Below are 21929 nucleotides of genomic sequence, written 5' to 3'. Positions count from 1 at the left end.
GTCCCTCTTGCCTGCTTGGAAGAGCGGGTCAAGATTAGAAGCTGTGAGAAGATACAAATTGGCGAGGATAAGTTCCAAGGACAATTGTAACTGCCTGTCCATCCAGATTAATATCTTGTTATATAACTGGAAGCTTTGTTGGATTCAGTAGCGTATATTTGTGCTTTCCAAATGCCACAGATATTTTTCTAGATGCCAATGACAGCACTCACTGTTTTTAGCCAGACACAGGCCCCAGTTAATGAAAGAGCAGGCTCTTTATTGATCAGGTACCCAGCTACTACTGGCTGCCTGAAAACTACTACAGTGGACAATCTGTATCTGCTTGCTGGTATTGCTCCACCCACCATTAAGAATTACAGCATTAAAGTGGATTTCCGAAAATAATTAACAAAGTGACCCCTGACAACACAGCCAAGCACTGTCCTCATCAGTGCATTCCCAGTGGTGCACATGTGCACAACGGTATCTTCCTGCCATTGTGGTGCTGCACATGCGCAGCCTACATCAGCACCCGGTTTGTCAGGACTAACACGTGCACGCACTCCAAAACATTATTGTGTGCTGGAGCGGGGAGGCTCAATCCCCTCTGCTTTCCCTCGGCCACTCGCTCTCACCCTCGCCGCCGCCTGCCCTCAGCCACTTGATCCCACCCTCGCTGCTTCTCCCCCCTCAGCCACTCGCTCACGCCCTCGCCCTTCTCCCCCTCGGCTGCTCGCTCCCGCTCTTGCCCCTCTCCACCTCGGCCGTTAACTCCCGACCTCATCGCTTCTCCCTTCGGCCGATTGCTCCCTGCCGCGCCGCCCAAAGAAGTGGCAGAGGCTGGGGAACATGCCGCTGAAGCGGCAAGGCGAAGTGCGAGTGGCCGAGGGGTGACGGGGCGGCACAGAAGCCAATGGCCAAGAAGAGGGAAGCGGCAAGGCCTGGAGTAAGCGGCCATGGCATGGGGGGAAACGGGGAGCGAGCGGCTGAGGTGGGGAAGCTGTGAGGGCGGGAGCGAATGGCTGAGGGAGAAGTGGCAGGCAGACGGGCACGGGAGGGAGCGGCAAAGAGAAGCACGATGGCTTCTCTCTGTATTATAGCCCAGAATCCATCTGCACTGCTGTAATTTCCAAAACCAATATGTTAGAATAATAAGCATCATACAAAGAGCAAATTGAGAGGTGCCTTACAATGAGAATATTTGGTTCTGTACTAGCACAGGTACTGTTGGGGGTGGGATGGAGGTGGCGGTCGTAGCCACTGTGGGGCTTTGGGTTAAGGCTGCGTTTGCTTTTTGTAACAAATTGAGTAGCGCCATCTTTACTCATGGCAGCTCCGGCGATGTCGCAGACAGTGACGTTTCAGTGGATGAGGCTGCATTTGTGCATGTGCCAGTACTGCGCCACCCAGTGGTTGCATTGTCAGCAAACGCAGCCAATAATTAAACAGCTAAATTCCATTGTCTGGATTATATCATTGAACACCCCTGTCCCCACCCAGCTCCAAATATTTTATTAGCCTGTTAAACTGAAAGGTATCTTAACTTTCCTTCTGTGGAAACACTTGTTATGACCTTGGGAAGAAGTTACAAAGTGCTATTCAGCTGCAACGGCAAATGTGGAGCAATCACCAGGTGTGACAAAGTGCATGATAATCAGGTATCACAAACTTCAACAATGCAGCATATATACTGATGACTTAAGAGCAGGGTACTGAGTGAGAAGCCTTGATTTGGATGGGGGAGGAAGAGAATACCAGAATGTGTTTGGAATTTAGGAGAAACAAGTGTGAAGCTGAAAATGTCAATGAGGAATTAGATAGACATAGAGAGATGTCGAATATATATATAGATATATATATAATATAAAAGTGAAGATTAGATGGAAAGTGCTCACTCAATTTGATATTTCTAAACCCAATGCTGGTTCCCGGATTTGTGTTACAGTGCTGATGTGTGATGGGATCACAAAACTGGGGTTGTGTTACAGTAAAGTGTTTAAGATCTATCACTGGAATACTTACTGTGTGAACATTGAAATTGCACACCTGAGGTTTGGAAAAAATGTTTCAACAAAAGGCATCAGTTTGAAATTTCATTCACTCCAGATTGTGAAGAATAATAAACATTAACTTTATTCAACGAGCACTTTAAAATAATTTCAGTAGTGAAATGAAAACTGTTTGCATTACTTGAATGAGTCACTATTTACACGGTGGTTTCCGCAGCATCACTTGCCACTAAAATGCTATGTTGTACATTGACAAGATTTACAAGTTAAAACCACAATTTTTGTAAGGAGATCCTTCTTTGGGCCTCCTTATCTCGAGAGACAATGGATACGCGCCTGGAGGTGGTCAGTGGTTTGTGGAGCAGCGCCTGGAGTGGCTATAAAGGCCAATTCTAGAGTGACAGGCTCTTCCACAGGTGCTGCAGAGAAATTTGTTTGTCGGGGCTGTTGCACAGTTGGCTCTTCCCTTGCGCCTCTGTCTTTTTTCCTGCCAACTACTAAGTCTCTTCGACTCGCCACACTTTAGCCCTGTCTTTATGGCTGCCCGCCAGCTCTGGCGAATGCTGGCAACTGACTCCCACGACTTGTGATCAATGTCACAGGATTTCATGTCGCCTTTGCAGACGTCTTTAAAGTGGAGACATGGACGGCCGGTGGGTCTGATACCAGTGGCGAGCTCGCTGTACAATGTATCTTTGGGGATCCTGCCATCTTCCATGCGGCTCACATGGCCAAGCCATCTCAAGCGCCGCTGACTCAGTAGTGTGTATAAGCTGGGGATGTTGGCCGCTTCAAGGACTTCTGTGTTGGAGATACGGTCCTGCCACCTGATGCCAAGTATTCTCCGAAGGCAGCGAAGATGGAATGAATTGAGACGTCGCTCTTGGCTGGCATACGTTGTCCAGGCCTCGCTGCCGTAGAGCAAGGTACTGAGGACACAGGCCTGATACACTCGGACAGGAGATCAAGGGAGAATAAAACTACAAACACTGCCAGCTTTCGGAGGGGGAGCTGAGAGTCTTCAGGGTTTTTAAACTTCATCACACCTTCTTCTTCCTCTTCTTCGAATTCACCCTGTTCATCCGCAGTGGCACCCTGATACTGTTGGTACTCTGAAACCAGATCATTCATATTGCTCTCTGCCTCTGAACTCCATTTCATCCATGCCTTCGCCTGTGTACCAATGCAAGAACGCTTTACGGCGGAACATGGCGGTGAACTGCTCAGAGATCCGTTTGAACAGCTCCTGGATGGCGGTGCTGTTCCCGATGAAGGTTGCTGACATCTTGAGCCCCCGTGGCGGGATATCGCACACTGCTGTCTTCACGTTGTTGGGGATCCATGCGACGAAATAGCTGCTGTTCTTGTTCTGGATATTAAGCATCTGCTCGTCCACCTCCTTCATGGACATCTTGCCACGGAATATGGCTGCCACTGTGAGGTAGCGTCCGTGGCGCGGGTCGCAGGCCGCCATCATGTTCTTGGCGTCGAACATCTGCTGGGTTAACCTTGGTATGCTCAGGGCACGGTATTGCTGGCATCCGCGGCTGGTTAGCGGGGCAAAACCTGGCATGAAGAAGTGCAAACGTGGGAAAGGCACCATGTTCACTGCCAACTTCCGGAGGTCAACATTCAGCTGACCCGGAAACCGGAGGCAAGTGGTCACTCCACTCATAGTGGCTGACACCAAGTGGTTGAGATCGCCATAGGTTGGGGTAGTGAGCTTCAAAGTGCGGAAACAGATGTCATACAAGGCTTCATTGTCAATGGAGTAGGTTTCATCTGTGTTTTCAACTAACTGGTGCACTGAGAGGGTGGCGTTGTATGGTTCCACCACAGTATCAGACACTTTGGGGGATGGCACAACACTGAAGGTGTTCATTATGCGATCGGGGTACTCCTCTCTGATCTTGCTGATGAGGAGTGTCCCCATGCCAGAGCCAGTACCTCCGCCTAAGGAATAGGTGAGCTGGAAGCCTTGTAGACCGTCACAGTTTTCAGCTTCTTTCCTGATTACATCCAGCACTGAATCAACCAGTTCTGCCCCTTCTGTGTAGTGACCTTTGGCCCAGTTGTTACCCGCACCGCTTTGGCCTGGAAAATAAAACAAAGGGAATCATTTTAAAATACATTTGTTATTGCACAGAAGGAGGCCATTCAGCCCATCGTGCCTGTGCTCCTTCCACTAGCTTTTCAGGTAGAGCGGGCCAAAAACTGATAGGAGATAGCGACCTGAATTTGTCCTCTCCCAGGCCACAGTGGACTCCAAGCACAGGCCAACCCAGTGGCTGGATGGGGACCCTTGTTTATCGGGGGGGAAATTGGGAGCTCAGGCCACCAGAGACTGGAATTTCTCACCTCCACTGGAAAGCTGCAGCTAGAAGACTCGGAGTACTTTGAAGTTGTCCTCCAGTCTGTCGGGATCCAGAGGCATTCTTGTACAACCTGTACCTTCAGCTGGGACATCCAAGGGTTGCCGCCATCACAACATAAGCAGAGAGGCTGGGAAGGCATTGTTAAAATACAAAGACTAGGCCAGTGCCTACTCCAGGAAACTCAACAGGGTCAGAGATGAGCTGAAGGAAAGAGGCCAATCTCCTCAGTACTCTTTGTTCCATTCTACTTGTCTCAAACCATATGAAAAATCTAATAATAATAAAATCGGATGGACCACCCAACATCGACCTAGGCACTGGACATGACAAAGGCACACCAAGTCCAGTCAATCCAGCAAAGTCTTCCTCAGTAACATCTGGGGACGTGCCAAATTGGGAGAACTATCTTAGAAATTAGTCGTCATATGGACTATGAACAGCCAACGTTCCAGACTACATCATCATCCCTGGGTATGTCCTTTGCCACTTGCAGGATAGACCCACCAGAGATGTTGACACAATAGGGTACAGTCGGGCTGGAGTGACCCTGGGAGTACTCAACATTGACTGCAGACCCCATGGAATCTCAGAATCAGGTTAAACAGTGGCAAGGAAATCTACAGATTACTACCTACTGCCCTCCATCAACAGATGAATCAGTGCTCCTCCATGTTGAATATCATTTTGAAGAAGCACTGAGGGTAGCAAAGGTACAGAATGCAATTTGGGTGGTGGTGCGTGGCAGGGCTTCAATGTCCATCACCAAGAGTGGCTTGGTAGCACCACTACTGACCGAGCTGGCTGAGTCCTGAAGGACATGGCTGCCAGACTGGGCCAGGGGCAGGTGGTGAGAGAATGATCACAAGGTAAAAATCTACTTGATGTCGTCCTCCAATCCACCTGTATATGTCCATAACATTATTGGCAGGAGTGACCACCACACAGTCCTTGTGGAGACCAAGTCCTGTCTTCACTGTGAGGACACCCTCCATTGTGGCACTACAAATGTGCTAACAAAAACAAGAAATGCTGGAATCACTCAGCAGGTCTGGCAGCATCTGTGGAAAGAGAAGCAGAGTTAACGTTTCCACAGATGCTGCCAGACCTGCTGAGTGATTCCAGCATTTCTTGTTTTTGTTTCAGATTTCCAGCATCCGCAGTATTTTGCTTTTATACAAATGTGCTAAAATGGGATAAATTCAGAACAGATCAAGCAACTCAAAACTGGGCATCCACAAGGTGCTGTGGGCCATCAGCAGCTGCAGAAGTGTATTCTACCACAATCTACAATCTCATGTCCTGCATGTCCCTCACTCTACCATTACCATCAAGCCAGGTGATCAACCCGGATTCAATGAGGAATGTAGGAGAGCAATGTCAGTCATACCTAAGAATGAGGTGCCAGTCTGGTGAAGCTACAGCACAGGATTACATGCATGCTAAACAGTGGAAGCAAGGTGTGATAGACAGAGCTAAGCAATCCCACAACCAACGGATCAGATCAAAGCCCAAATATCTCCAACTTCAATGATGGGGGAGCCCAGCACATCAATGCAAAAGGCAAGGCTGAAGCATTTGCAAACATCTTCAGCCAGAAGTGCCAAGTAAATGATCCATCTCGGCCTCCTCCTGAGGTCCCCAGCATCACAGAGGCCCGTCTTCAGCCAATTCAATTCACTCCACCTGATATCAAGAAATGGCTTAAAGCCCTGGATACAGCAAAGGCTATGGGCGCTGACAACATCCCAGATGCTGAAGACTTGTGCTCCAGAACTAGTGGCACCTCTGGCTAAGCTGTTCCAGTGCAGCTACGTCACTGGCATCAACCTGACAATGTGGAAAATTGCCCAGGTATGTCCTGTCCACAAAAGCAGGACAAATCCAACCCGGCCAATTACTGCCCCATCAGTCTACTTTCAATCATCAGCAAAGTGATGGAAGGTGTCATCGACAGTGCTATCAAGCGGCATTTACACTGCTCACTGATGCTCAATTTGGGTGTCACCAGGGCCACACAGCTCCTGATCTCATTCCAGCTTTGGTCCAAACATGGACAAAAGAGCTGACTTCCAGAAGTGATGTGAGAGTGACATGAAGGTAGCATTTGAGTACATGCGGCATCAGGAGCCCTAGTAAAACTGAAGTAAATGGGAACTGGGGGAAAACTCTCCCACTCACAGCTAGCAGAAAGGAAGATGGTTGTGGTTGGAGGCCAAACATTTCAGCCCCAGGATACTGCTGCAGGAGTTCCTCAGGGTAGTGTCCTAGGCCCAGCCACTTTAACTGCTTCATCAATGACCTTCTCCCCATCATAAGGTCAGAAGTGGGGATGTTTTGGTGATTGCACAGTGTTCAGTTCCATTCACAACTCCTCAGATACTGAAGTCGTCTATGCCGGCATGAAACAAGTGGCAAGTTACACTGGTACCACTAAAGTGCCAGGCAATGACAATCTCCAACAAGAGGGAATCTAACCATCACTTCTTGACATTCAATGACATTATCATCACGGAGTCCCCCACCAACATCCTGGGGATTACCAGTGACCAGAAACTGAACTGGACCAGCCATATAAATACTGTGGCTACAAGAGCAGGTCAGAGGCTGGAAATCCTGCAGCGAGTAACTCACCTCCTGACTCCCCAAAGCCTGTCCACAAGTCAGGTGTGTGATGGAATACTCCCCACTTTCCTGGATGAGTGCAACTCCAACAACACTCAAGAAACTCGACACTGTGCTGGACAAGCCGGCCTGTTTGATTGGCACCCGATTCATCATCTTAAACATTCATTCCCTGCACCACTGGCCCACAGTGGCAGCAGTGTGTACCATATACAAGATGCACTGCAGCAATTTGCCAAGGCTTCTTCAACTGCACCTTCCAAACCCACGACCTTTACTGCCTAGGAACAAGGGCAGCAGACGCACAGGAACACCACAACCTGCAAGTCCCCCTCCAAGTCACAGACCATCCTGTCTTGGAACTATATCGCCGTTCCTTCAGCGTCACTGGGCCAAAATCCTGGAATTCCCTCCCTACTTCCTGTGGAAGTACCTACCCCAATAAGACCGCATCGCTTCAAGGAAGCAGCTCACCACCACCTTCACAAGGGCCATTAATGATGTTACTAAATCCTGCCTTGGCAGCGATGCCCTCATCCCATCAACCAATAAAAAAAAATCTGTAATTTAGAAACTGATTCACTTAAACAAACATTAAACAGAGAGGCTACCGATTATACTGGTGCAAAGATCATGCAACAGAAAGACACAGGTTTTCTGCATGAGATCATTATGATCCTCTGTTGATAGTTTAAGTATCTTAAAATTGACATTATATGGATGGATGGCTGTCAGGATTTAGAGAATCCACATCTTATAACAGAGTATCCCCAACTCACTAAGCAATGACACAGGAGATGCACTTTTTAAAATTTGTTGGTGAACTATATGGGAAATTATGCATCTTTTCTTCATTTTGGGCACCCATTTTGTCCAAGTGATTCTTTTTGATAGGAAGAACAAGGAGAGACAATATAAATTAAAAAGGTACAAATCTAAAGGGGGTGCAGGAGCAGAGGATCCTGGAGCTGTAAATGCACAAAATCACTGAAGGTCTCTGGGCAAGTTGAGAAAGCAGTTAATAAAACATACAGGATTCTGGGGTTTGTAAATAGGGGCATCGAGTAAAACAGAATTATGATAAGTCTGTATAAAACACTGGTTCAGCCTCAACGGGAGTATTGTGTCCAGTCTGGGCACCGCACTTTAGGAAGGATATGAAGGTATTAGAGAGGGTGCAGAAAAGATTCAGGTGGTGATTGAGGTGGCGATGGGGGCAGTAACCAGCAGCAGCATGTGTGGTTTTACTGTGGGACAGGGAGGAGAATTCCTGCTCCTCCCAGCTCCACATTCAGGTCAGTGTATCCTCAACACGGAACTTGTTGCTTGCGACCTGAAGCGGTCACTTTAAGGATTGCCTGTTAGTCCGCAGGCAAGCCCTTTTTTTTTTAGGGCAACACAATATTGCAGAGGCCTAAAATAGACGTTAGGGCCCTTCTTTTCATATACACAGTGTGTAATGCCTATATCAGGGCTTGCTGCAATTGCTCAGGGGTTTGGAGAGGCAACACCTGGAGTACAGTGTACATTTCTAGTCTCCATATCTAAGGAAGGATATATTTACCTTAGAGGGGGTGCAACAAAGGTTCACTAGATTGATTCCTGGGATGAAACGGTTGTCCAGTGAGGACAGATTGAAGAGAATATGCCCATACTCTCTGGAGTTTAGAATGAGAGGTGATCTCATTGAAACATAAAAGATTCTGAGAGGGCAGATGTGGAGAAGTTGTTTCCCCTGACTGGAGAGTCTGAAACTAAGGGTCACAGTCTCAGGATAAGGGGTCAGCCATTTAGGACTGCGATGAGAAGAAATTTCTCCGTTTCATTCAGATGGCTGCGAATCCTGAGAATTCTCTAGCCCAGAGGGTGGTGGATGCTCAGTCATTGAGTATAGTCAAGGCTGGGATCAATAGATTTTTGGACTCTAAAGCTTTTAAAGGATCAGGCAGGAAAGTGGAGTTGAGGTTGAAGATCAGGCATAATCTTGTTGAATCTCGGAGTAGGCTTGAGGGGATATCTGGCCTGCTCCTGCTCCTATTTCTTATGGGATATGGAATCCTGTTTTTCTTTGCCTACATCGAAATGGCGGGCAATGTACTTCCAGCTTTTAATGAAAGTGCGCTTTCTGCCCCTTAAGAGGCCGTCTGGTGCCAGAAATACACGTGCTTCATCATTGAATTTCCAGGCCAGTACCTTAACTCCAATTTTATAAGGGTACCTCTTTCTTGCACTAACAGTATAATATTTTCCATTCATCACACCATGAAAAACAATGTCAATTCAGTTTTGATTATGAAAGTCAAAGTCACTTCACAAAAGATCCTTAGCACCAGTGAGGAGGGAAAGTTTGCATCTTACCGGTCTAGACTAGATTGAAGACAGATCTCAGAAGTGACAGGCACTATGCCAACTGACTGAACCACTCACTCAATCATGGGATTAACACTTTCTTCTTCTTCTTTGGGCCTCCTTATCTCGAGAGACAATGGATACGCGCCTGGAGGTGGTCAGTGGTTTGTGAAGCAGCGCCTGGAGTGGCTATAAAGGCCAATTCTGGAGTGACAGGCTCTTCCACAGGTGCTGCAGAGAAATTTGTTTGTTGGGGCTGTTGCCCAGTTGGCTCTCCCCTTGCGAACACTTTCTAACATCATTCTAATTCCATTTTTAATGTAACTGACTGTTTCAGTAAAACTCTGAGGTGAGGGCCACTTCACCCCAAGCAATGTTAAAGTTTAATTTTGGCTAGTTTGCCATTCTAGGTCAGCAATGGCTTGAGCAATAAACAATTTTTTAAAAAATCGCTGTAAGCCTATTTTACTTAGGATGTAAAGGTTCTGAAATAACAATTCTAAATACAACTGTAAAAGAATTCATACCGAATACAAAATTGTCAGGTCTAAAAACCTGTCCAAAGGGTCCAGATCTGACAGTCCATTGTGCCTGGCTCCAAGTCCACCAGAATGGCACGGGGTACATACTTGCTACCTGCGGGAGGAACAAAGTCACAGAGTTATGGAGTACTATAGGTCAAACTATGAAGTCACCACCACCTGTGACAAAGGAAGTCATTGTGCTCTATTCAGCCTTCCAGTTAGTAGACAAGTATATTGGGGGTGGGCAATAGGGAAAAATAAATTGTCCTTATTTAATAAAGATCAGCAATGTCAAGTCTCACTTATACCATAGATGTTTGCGTTAAAGCGTCTGTTTGTTCTTAATGATTTCCACTAGAATCCTCTCAAATGCAGTAGGCCTGAAGTGGAGATGGGCTAATTAGAAGGCAGGCTATCGTCCTGCTTTCCTGTAACAGGAACAAGTAGATCAGCAATGACTGCTAGGAATGAGTCAGAACTCAGAAAAGTTGTTGTTAAAAGTAACAAGAATTTGCTTAGATTTCACATGAGTTTAACTGATTGAAATTTTAATCGTAAAAGTGATTCTGCATCTAGTCAATCAATGCACAGAGCCTTTCAACGTAATGCAGAAAAGGCACACAGCCCAGGAAAGGTGAACAAATTCACAATAATGAAACCGCCATAGAATCTCAAATTTTAATTGAAGTATGTAGAGAGCATTTGCCTCCAAACATGTGGTGCAATGGCATGGCAACTGTCTGTTCATAATGATTGACAGGCATCTTACAACCACAATTTAAGTAGATGGGGAATCTCTATTTCAGAAATTAAAGCTTTAATTCTTTAGGCACCTCAAATGAAAATCAATTTAAACTGTTTTTTGGGTCATTTTTCATTGCCCCATGATTGTACCAACGAGGGAAGAAAACCTTTAGTGTTAATGTCAGAGACATTTTAAGACAGAGTCATAAAGTCATGGGAAGGAGGCCATTAGACCCATCAAGTCCATGCTGGTCGCAGTGGCAATTTGTTATTAGAATTCTCCTTACATTTAGGTAGTAGATACTGGAGGTTTAAAAGTTTAATCCAGAATGCAAGTGTCAACTCACTGTAGAAACCCTGTCATTTTAAAATATTTCTGCAATTTATTTACTAATTTAATAATTGATTATACTTAAAAAGCAAATAAACTTACCACTGAAATTTCACTGATCATCTCTTTAAAGCCAGATACAATAGCGTCACCACATTATCAATTTTTTTCCTATTTCATTAAGAAAATATTCACCCTTACACACTGGAGACGTTTGTGAAATATGCAAGTTGACAATTAACTACTTACGTCTATGCATAACTTTTCATAACACAAGTACAGCTTAGTTTGGAAAACACAGAGAGCACTTGTCTACAATGAGCAACTGACAGCAACTCATTATAGATCTGCTTCATTCTGGCCTGGGCAAGGCCATTTCCACAGCAACAGGCTGTGAGGGTTTTAATGCTCATCAGAAATTTGCAATCCTACAAAATGAAATTTTTTTTAAAAAATTAGGCAAAGTTTAGAGCAATTATAATTGCATTTGATTCAATAGTCACCAATAAAATTCAATAAATCTCTGCCATGTATCAGCACTGAATGATGTCACTCATGGTCCTGAAGGTGAAATTCAAGTTTGGCAGGGGCACTAAGTCAACAGTAGGAAATCGCCTGCCTGTTATTCACCCGCCTGATTGTCTGTTGCCCTGACATTGACAGACAGGGAACTCAGACTAACAGATGGCTGATTTGTGACTGCTTATTTTGTGCTCCACTGAAGTTGAATTTCGCTCCCTCTCATCCCACAAGTATTGATAATATAATGAGTGCCCGAGAATCACTTTGGCAGACAAAAAAAAGTTTTTAAAAAATGCTGTTTGACGTCACATGATAAATCTGTATGCACAATAACAATCTGCATTTATATAGCACCTCTAATGCTGTAAAACATCCTAAGCTGCTTCACAGTAGCGCTATCAAAGTTTGACACTAAGCCACATATGGACGTATTAGGACCGGTGACCAAAAGCTCTGTGAAAGAGATACGTTTTAAGGAGTGCCTTAAAAGGAGGAGAGAGGTAGCGAGGCAGAGGGGTTTAGGGAGGGGAACTTTACAGCTTCGGGCCTCGGGTGCTGAAGGCATGGCCACCAATGGTGGAGCGCTGAAAACCGAGGATACACAAGAGGTCAGAATTGGAGGAGCGCAGAGATCTCGGGAATGATTTGTAGGGCTGGAGGAGGTCACAGAGATAGGGATGGGCAAGACCATAGAGGGATTTGAAAACAAGGAAGAGAATTCTAAAAATCCAGGTGTTGTTGGACCAGGAGTCAATGTAAGTCAGTAAGCACAGGGGTGACGGGTTAACAGGACTCGGTGAGAGTTAGAATACAGGTAGCAGAGTTTTGGACGAGCTCAAGTTTATGAAGGGTGGAAGATAGGAGGCTGGAGAGCATTGGAATAATCAAGGTATGGATGATTTACCAGATTTATTCCAATAAGATACACCGTCAACGAATATTTCAAAAGATTTGTTTATGCTTTCTATGGGGTGAAAACTCGTCCTAAAAGTCCAAACTACCATTATTTTAATGCACTCCTCCCCCATAAGAACTGGATTTTACAGCTCTAAAAGGTGCATGAGTGACATTTCTTGCCCCTCCCCTTACTGTTACCCAATAATAAAAACATCTTAGTATCCGAAATAAAAAGATGTATTTAAAAATGCCATTCACTCCATCAAGCTCATTCTCTCCACATATTACGTTCAATCTACCCGATCATGGACTACTCGTCCTATTCAATCTCAAGAGGGCAGAGGGAAATTACTCTCTCAGCAGACTGAGTAGCTTGTCGATGCACATAGTTTGCACCATGTTAGGAAGGAACTGGAGTGGTGAACCAGTCAGTCTCGTTCAGCCCTTTTTGTACATTTTTAATTTTCTGAGTAAAGGTCGAAAGAAAACACTCACAGATCCCCCATAGGTAATCATGTGCAATTCCGGAATATTCATTCAGCCCCACACTTCCGCTATTCAAACCCGGCCTGCTAACCTTTATGGATGACATTCCTTCCTGCTCTGGCAGCACAGGAAAATGCATGAACAATGAAATGCTTGATGCTACAATTTTACACTGACGTATGTAGGGGATCGCACTTTCAGATATGGAGGAAAACGGATGCTGGTGGGTGGATCAGCCACTCATTATCCACCCCACCTGATTTCCCAATTGACTAACATTGATAGAAAGGAGACATTTGAAATCAGCCCTCACATGTTGAAATATTTGCTACCTTGGAGAGGCCATTCTCTCTCATGAGTGGAATAGAATTCTAACTAATTTACAGGATGCCTTAGCTCAACAATCCCATGCAAAAGCACCACTGTCCTTACCTTGTACCTGTCACACCACTATCCGTTACCCTCTCAGAATCCACCCACAATCCCATCCTTTTCCATAGCTTCTGATTGTGAGCTCCTGTTCCAGCTGTCCTTAATAACCTTCTGCTCATTAATATGCATAATCACCATTACAATCCGATTAAACAAAGTGTCCATGTGGATCCTTCAAAATTAAGTAAAGCTCATCCTTAAAGGTTGTCATTCTCACAAGGTTATAGAGGACTGGTAATATTCTAGGTATATTTTGTTAAGAAATCAGTAACGGATTAAGATCAGCTTTTTTTTTAAACAAGGTGCCAGAGTTATTGGTGACACTGCTGATAGTCACTGGAGAGACATTAGCTTACAGACAAGCTTTCTTAATCTTTCAGTATCGCCCACTTTGTGCACTATACACATGTTTTATTTGACCCGATATAAATTTGCAGGTATGAAACAGTTTTTAAAAAAAAGATATTTGGATAGCAGAAGAGAATTAATCAGCTAATGCAAATGTGACACCAAGTTGTAACATATTACGACCAAGGTGTTAGCAGGCTGATATCACAAGGGTTCTAGATTGATGTACAATACTTATACAAGGAAAAATTCCCTAATGTCTAATTGACTTAAATATATTATTTAATATTTATTAAATATAATACAATATTGTCATAGCACAGTGATTATAATATTAATATAACATTAATAATATCCAGAGAATACTGGAATTATCATCTCATTTACCGGGTATGGATAGTCCCAGATTAATTTACTTCTGCTTTTTTTCTGCAAACCATCAGCATTACTTCATTGGTTGTAAAGATCATTCGGACGTCCCGAGGTTGTGAAAGGCGCTATATAAACGCAAGTCTTTCTTTCTCTTTGCAAAAAAAAAAATGCAGCGATCTTCTGCATCAACAAGATTGTTAGCATTCTACAAAAATCATGCAGTGGTTATTTAATACACAGATAATTATTTTCAGAGTTGAGAAAAATCATTTTTGGTAGTCAACAGTCAAGTTCCAAAAGGCATTCAGTACTCAAAAGGGTTAATCTGCACTGTTTTCTTTTCAATGATATGTATCCCTGTGACAAAACACTTGCTTTGGGTTTTTTTTTTTAAATTGCAGTTCGCTGCTGTTGTGACTAGTTTTTTTGAGTCCGATTTCACATCATCAAATCAAGAAGTCGAACTTGCAAGGCCTTCCCCTCATGCAGTGAGTAATTGAGTCATACAGGCCAGAAAGATCACAGTGGCAGGATGCTACAGCTGTCTGCAGGCCCAGACGAGAGGATGTTCATCCAGGTGGTCACAAAGCCTGCCAACGCTGCCAAGGTTCACCCATTAATGAGGATCCACACTGGAGGCTGGCACCTGAAGTCAGCAATGAGTCAACTAGGGATATTCACAAGAATTCAAAACGAACTAGAAACAAATGAGAAATCAATGCCACTGCACGAAACAATGAAAGTATATTACTTCTGCTCAGGTCTGCACCGCATCAGGATCCCTGTGGCATTCTATTAATACATTAAACTAACTGATATGATCTGTTACACACAAACATATTGCAAAATGGTGGACCTACGTTTTAATTATTGAAGTTGTCATGCAGACCCCCACCTGCCAAGAATGAGGCATATTAATTTTGTCATACGAACATTGATTTTAAACTGTTGCTGGAGTGAAGAAATGTTTGAAGATCACCAGACACTGGCTGGGAGGACATTTGCATATGAAGAGACACTGCTTGTGGAGACAAAGCCCTATTCTCTGTTCCAATTAACCCAAATGGATCTTGATCACCAGAGATTGAAGGTGTAAGGAAACACATTCCAGGGCCTGCTAAAATGATACAATCCACAAAGCCAGGACTGGTTAAACAAGCTGGTCACATGACTAACTGGCTGGTCCAGGTTTTTTGAACTAGCTGCAGGACAGTCTGAATTCAGACGGCAGTTTGCAACTGAAGCTGGAACAAGGAAGCCTCTCTCCTGGCTGTCTCTCTCTCGCTTTCTCCCAAGCCACCAGACCCACAGAAGACACATATACCTCAAGACAGAAAAGACCCCGACAACGAAACAAGTTGAAGCGTGAACTGGGCCCCAACTAATAGCAGGACCTACTGGCAACTAAAGACTCCACATTGAACTCAAAGGACAGTAAATAATGAACAGTTGTGCCTCAAACCTCTCCCCTTTATTCTTTCTACTTTTTCTGTTTCTATCTGCATGTGTGTTTATCGCATATGCATGCTAGTGTGGTAGCGTTGCATATCCATAGTCGTTAACCGGATTAGAGTTTAAGATTAATAAACTTCTACCTTTCTTGTTTAAATCTAAGAAAACCTGTCTAATTGATTTCTTTGCCTTACAGTTGGAAAGCAGTAAACAAGGATTCACTGAAGGGTGAGGTAAAAACAGTGTTTTGTAAAATTAAACCCTGTTATAGTTAAACTAGGCAAAGGCTGAGAGGGAACCCCTAGACCCCTTCTCACCTGGTCATAACAGAAATTTGGGGGCTCGTCTGGGATTTGACCCACAGACAAATGAGAAATTGGAAGTGGGAAGTCAAATTGTTCCCAATCAAAAAAGAGAAAAGATTTCAATACAAGTTTTCTTGTGGTTGTGTGTGCTAGAATATTAACATGACTGTGACTGAAAGCTAGTAGCTCCCCAAGCCAGGGTGGAGTAACCTGGGATAAATTAAAAGCACTGTTTATGGAGGAGTTGAGGAAAATGGCTGAGTAGTGTGGGATCACTGTACGTGGCAAGGCTAGGAAGTCTGAACTCCTAAGACTAGTGGCCAACTAATTTTCCCTTGAATCTGAAGAAGCAGAAACAGGGTTAGAAATAGACTCTGACATGGTATACTATGTCAAACTTATCAAACTTAGAGTTTGAGAGAAGTAAGCAGCTAGCTTTTGACCTGTGGCTGAGGGCTCTTAAAGTGCAGCCCAGCTATGAAAATCTCAGGGAAGTAATTTTGCTAGACGAATTTAAAAACTCTCTCCCACTCTCCATACAGACACACGTGGAGGAACAAAAGGCTCATAGAGCCCGGCAGGCAGCAGAGCTGGCTGATGAGTTTGCTCTCATTTATAGGTCAGTTTCTCAGGGGAAAACCTTTCCTAATCACCCCAACAAATCTGAAAAGGACAAAGGGTGGGAAGGTGATAGAAGCCCAAGCAGTCCTGGGAGGGAAGGAAAAGCAGGAGACACAGGGGGCCCTCGTCCAGCCAAAAAGGAAGGTGCTGTAAGCAGGAGTGAAACTCGGAGACCTGTGTGCTTCTGGTTGCAATAAAGCAGGGCATTTACGAGCTGACTGCTGGAAACTAAAGGGAAAACCTGTCGGGTTAATCAGGGCACACTCACTCAGTGGGAAAGCCCAGCAGAACAATCTGTGGCTTTAACTGCAGTAAGAGTGAGACCCAAGAAGTCTATCGCTGCAAGTGCAGGAAAATTTAATAGGATTCCTGAAGGTTATTTGTGTCTGAAGGGACAGTAACCCCAAACCCCTCATGTGGGGCCAGCAAGCCCATAGTGAAGCTCAGGGACACAGGGGCCACTAGATCCCCTTTACTGGGAAAAGGCCTGACCTTTCCCCCAGAGAGTGCAGTGAACTCCAGAATGGTGGTGAATGGTATTTGAGGGCAGCATATGCCTGTACCTTTACACCAGGTGCACGTGGAGTGCGACCTAGTTTCAGGACTGGTGACCGTAGGGATTGTCCCTAGTTTGCCTGTGGACGGGGTTGACCTGCTTCTAGGTAATGATCTGGCGGGATGAAGGTGGTAGCTTCCCCAGTAGTGAAAGAGAGACTGCAGGAGGTCAGAGAAACAGGGCAGGAGACAGTCCCTTGCAGTTTTCCTGAAAGTATAATGAATTGGGCCATGATCAAACCAGCTCCCCCAGAGGAGACTGAATTGGCACTGCAGGCAGATGACCATGAGGTCTGTCTGTCCGAGACTTTCTTAGGAAAGTTAGAAGACCCAGGGAATGAGTTAAATGAATATTCCCTAGCTGAGGCTCAGCGAGCTGACCCAGTACTGCGAGAGTTAACACAGGCTGCCCAGTCTGAAAGTGAAGCAGAAGGAGTCCCTGATTGATACTATTTAAAGAATGAGGTACTGATGAGGAAATAAAGTTCTCCTCACAGTCCTGAGAGCAAGGAGTGGACGGTGGTTCACCAGTTAGTGGTGCTGCAGAGGTACCGGAGAGAAATAGTAAGAACAGCCCATAGGATTGCAATGGCTGTTGGTATACGAAAAACCAAAGCCCGCATAAGACAGCTGTTTGACTGGCCAAAACTCCACAAAGATGTGGTGGAGTACTGTAGGAATTGTCACATGTGCCAGGTTGAGGGGAAACCCCAATCTACAGTGAAACCTGCACCACTAAGTCCTGTATTGGTGGTTGGAGGGCCCTCCAGTAGAGGGCTGGTGAACTTTAAGGGACCCCTGCCGAGAACAAAAGGGGACAGACAGGCACAAGACTGGCAACAGGTTAGAAAAGAACAGGGAAAAAGTGACCTTGAGGGCATGTTAAAGGAAGCCTGGGAAGAATCCCGGATGAAAATCCCTCCTGTCCACTCAGCCAACCCCGAAATATTTGAGAAGTTAGACCCCACATCCTCCTATGTAAATGCAGATAGTAGAAGCACCCCACCAGAGTTGCTAACAGCATTTACAGGAACCGGCAGAGACAAAGAAAGTCCTCAAGAGGGCAGAGAAACCCTGAGGGTGATGCCTCACCTAGTCGAAGTGCCGCAGGACGTGCAGTAGAATCTGGGCAAATACCTGCAATCAGGAGTATCCCAGTGGACAAAGGGAAGATTAGCAAAGAATTCTCCCCCATAGTCAGGAAAAAGGGAACCAGCCATTCCCTAAGGTGAAAAGCCCTTGCATTACCCATCAAAGCACTGAAAGAGAGTTCAGGGTGGAACCTCCCACTGTTGGCACCCCTGAGCAGAACTCCAACCTAGGGCTAATTAAACCTAACCCTCTCCCTGCAGACAAGAACAAAGACACCTTAGGTAATCATGGAAATGTGCAAACTGGAAAAAGTCCCCAAAAATCACATGTTTATTGGGATGCCAAATAGGCCATTTAAGGCAGCACTGCAACAAGAAAAGACAGGCTGTAACAATTATTAGGCTTCTGAATGAATGAGAGAGATGTATGTGTGTCTTCATGTCCTTATCTTCTCTCTAGTCCTTTTCATGCAGACCCCCACCTGCCAAGAATGAGGCATATTAATTTTGTCATATGAACATTGATTTTAAACTGTTGCTGGACTGAAGAAATTACTTGTTTGAAGATCACCAGACGCTGGGCTGGAAGGACATTTACGTACGAAGAGACACTGCTTGTGCAGACAAAGGACTATTCCCTGCTCCAATTAACCCAAATGGATTTTGATCACCAGACACAGAAGGTGTAAGAAAGCACATCCCAGGGCCTGCTAAGATGATACAATCCACAAAGCCAGGACTGGTTAAACAAGCTGGTCACATGACTAACTGGCTGGTCCAGGCTTTTTGAACTAGCTGCAGGCCAGTTTGAATTCAGAAGGCTGTGTGCAACTGAAGCGGAAAAAGAAAGCTTCTCTCCTGGCTGTCTCTCTCTCGCTTTCTCCCAAGCCACCGGACCCACAGAATGCACGTACACCTCAAGAGAGAAAAGACTCCGACATCGGAAACAAGTTGAAGCGTGAACTGGGCCCCAACAGCAGGACTTACCAGCAACTCCACATTGAACTCAAAGGACAGTAAATAACTAACAGATAGTGCCTCAAACATTTCCCCATTATTCTTTCTACTTTTTCTGTCTCTATATGCGTGTGTGTTTATCGCGTATGCCTGCTAGCATGGTCATGTCGCATATTCGTAGTTGTTAACTGGATTAGAGTTTAAGATTAATAAACTTCTACATTTCTTAAATCTGAGACTAGACCCCTAGACCCTTTCGTAACAAAGTAACAACACCGTGGATAAATTTGTATACCCACGCTGATATGATAGACATGTAGGCAATTGAGGTTTTGATTTATGATGAGGATATTTCAGAAACCGTACTTTTTAACTTTTTATTTTGAAATAGTTTTGTATCAAAGTTCAGTGGTTTACAAACATTTTCTGTGAGGAGGACAAATATTCACACATTCCTAAAGACCCCTGCAAATATTGACAGTTCCTGGGACCCCTGTTCTAGTTTCAAGTGACACAATCAGCTACCCCAGAAAACAGTGCTATCTTGGATGAAAACATTTTTATTTGTATACTGCCACAGAGCTTACTAGTAAGCCAACAAATATGAAAAATAGAGAAAACTGGTAACAGATGGGCAGAAATTTGATGATCCCATGGGATCCCTCGAGGACTCCCTAGGCTCACTCGAGGACTCCCTAGGCTCAATGGATTTAAGTTTGAAAATCTGTGCTTTAATTGATTACTGCTCCCAGTCCCATTGCTATAAGGGCTTTTGTATAAAAAAAAGGTGAGGCTTTGTGGGGAAAAGTATTCATGATTTGGTGCATTGGATATCAATAAATAATTTTAAATCATGTTTGAAAAATTACAATGCAGTACTTTGCTTAATCTAGGCCTTCACCACTGGGTTTGTTAAGCGTTTTGGAGAGGGCACACCCACCCACACTGTCCTGCAGAAAATAAAGAACGGAGATAAATCCTAGATTCGTGGGCAGATGTTCCACAATATGAATAATGAATCGCGCCTGCAGAGGACTTGATAGTCAGACAGAAGCAAATCTATCCTCTTCTCCCCCGTGATAAAAAAAATCGATAAGAATGAAAGGAAGGGAGGTGGGGATTTGGGATGCATTTTGCTGTGGTCTCGGTACCTGCCGCTTCATTGTAGTAGACATTTATTCTCTCCAGTTGCAGATCGTCATTGCCCTGGTAGAAGCCGGTGGGATCAATGCCATGTTCATCGCTAATCACCTCCCAAAACTTGAAGTACAAAAAGGGTTGATTACTGCAGGGGGAGACAGTAGAGATGCGGCAACTTTCAGCGAACAGTGGCAGAGGACCCACCCCATTGTCTAGAGAAACCCATTTATCAAAATGTTCTTGGTTACAGCTTCAAGACATCAGTCAATTGCAATTTCCCTCAGGGAAGAAAAACATCCTTAAAATTCAGATCACAAGGAGGACGAAATGTGTTCCAATATCTGCATCACAGATGGTGGCTCCACAATTATGTCCTTTATGCTATCTGAAATGTCATGCGCATTTCAACCAAATGCAAACACTTTGAATCTTGCAACTCCTGTAAAAGGTTTGAATTGTAAAATTGGTTCGGAAAGCCTTTGCATTTGTTCCACAATTAACCAAATTCACGCCATTTATATTAAATAAAAGATGAATGGATTCGGATGTGCAACAATAAATGGAATAAACTATATTTAGAATTGCACAATAAGGTAAATACATTCTTTCACATAAGGCACAATTTTGCAATCTAAGTATATTTGCTCCTCAAATTACAGGTCTTCTCCAGCCCTAAATCTGTACTGCACAAATCTATAAAACAGATAAATTGATATCAATATATCCTTAATAAATCAATGGGGGGGGGGGGGGGGGGCGGGGGGAGATTGCTACTTCTTTATTGAAAGCTATACCTTAGCACCGATCTGGTTCCCGCATTGCCCGGCCTGAATGTGCACAATCTCACGCATTTTGACACTTCATCCTTCCTTTCAGCAGATTACAGCGTTCCCTCTATCTAGCTCTCCTCCTGTTTATACCCCAGCCCAGCAACAAAGCTGCTGCATTGCTGCCCGCCCCAAACCCCAGGAACCCCTGGATTGGAGGAGAAAGGACGGAGGCGGAGCCTCAGCTTGCCATGTGACAGGGAGCTGCTCCAGCACCGGCCAATCACAGAGCACCAGCTTCCTGACTATCCAATAAAAGACGCCAGGCACCTGCCACTCACAGCTCCCAGGTACACTTCAATCCAGGAGCTGTTATCACAGAACAATACAGCACACAGGCCAGTCGGCCCATCGTGTCAGTGCCAGCCCTTTAAAAGAGCTCCGCAGCTCCGGCAGCATCTGCGGAGAGAGAAACAGTTCTGATGAAGGGTCACCGACCTGAAACATTAACTCTGTTTTTCTCTCCACTGATGCTGCCTGACCTGCTGTGTATTTCCAGCATTTTCTGCTTTTGTTTCAGATTTCCAGCATCCGCAGTGTTTTACTTTTGTCTTTAACGAGCTGTCCATTTAGTCCCACTCCTGTGCTCTTTCCCCATAGTCTTGCAGTTTTTAATGTAACATCCTTATAATTCTTGAATCTGTTTCTCCCATCATTCAGGCAGTGCGTTCCAGGTCACAACAACCCACTGCATCAGAAAAATTCTTACCATTTTCCCTCTGGTTTTTTCTGCCAATTACCTTAAATCTGTGCCCTCTCGTTCCAGACACTCCTTCTAGTGCAAAGAATTTCTACTCTACCAAAAGACCTAGTAATTTTGAATACCTCTATTAAACTCTCCCTAAACTTTCATTGCTCTAAGGAAAGCAATCTCAGTTTATCTAGCTTCCACATAACTGAAGTCCCTCATCCCTGTGATGCTGCCGATCTGTTGTAATGTGCCAGAGAATTGAATGAACAAGTCTGACTTTATATTTTACCAGTATAG

General features: G+C 44.6%; 1 pseudogene; it reads right to left on the bottom strand.

The window, feature by feature from the left end:
• Nucleotides 1–2129: 2129 nt before the first annotated feature.
• On the bottom strand, nt 2130–21013 carry LOC137382565 (tubulin beta-2A chain-like; annotated as a pseudogene).
• Between the last annotated feature and the right edge of the window lie 916 nt (nt 21014–21929).

This window comes from Heterodontus francisci, chromosome 2 (genome assembly GCF_036365525.1).
Source record: "Heterodontus francisci isolate sHetFra1 chromosome 2, sHetFra1.hap1, whole genome shotgun sequence".
In the NCBI taxonomy this organism is placed as follows: domain Eukaryota; kingdom Metazoa; phylum Chordata; class Chondrichthyes; order Heterodontiformes; family Heterodontidae; genus Heterodontus; species Heterodontus francisci.
The sequence above is the reverse complement of the archived record's forward strand: the minus strand, read 5'-3'. Positions and strand labels throughout refer to the sequence as shown.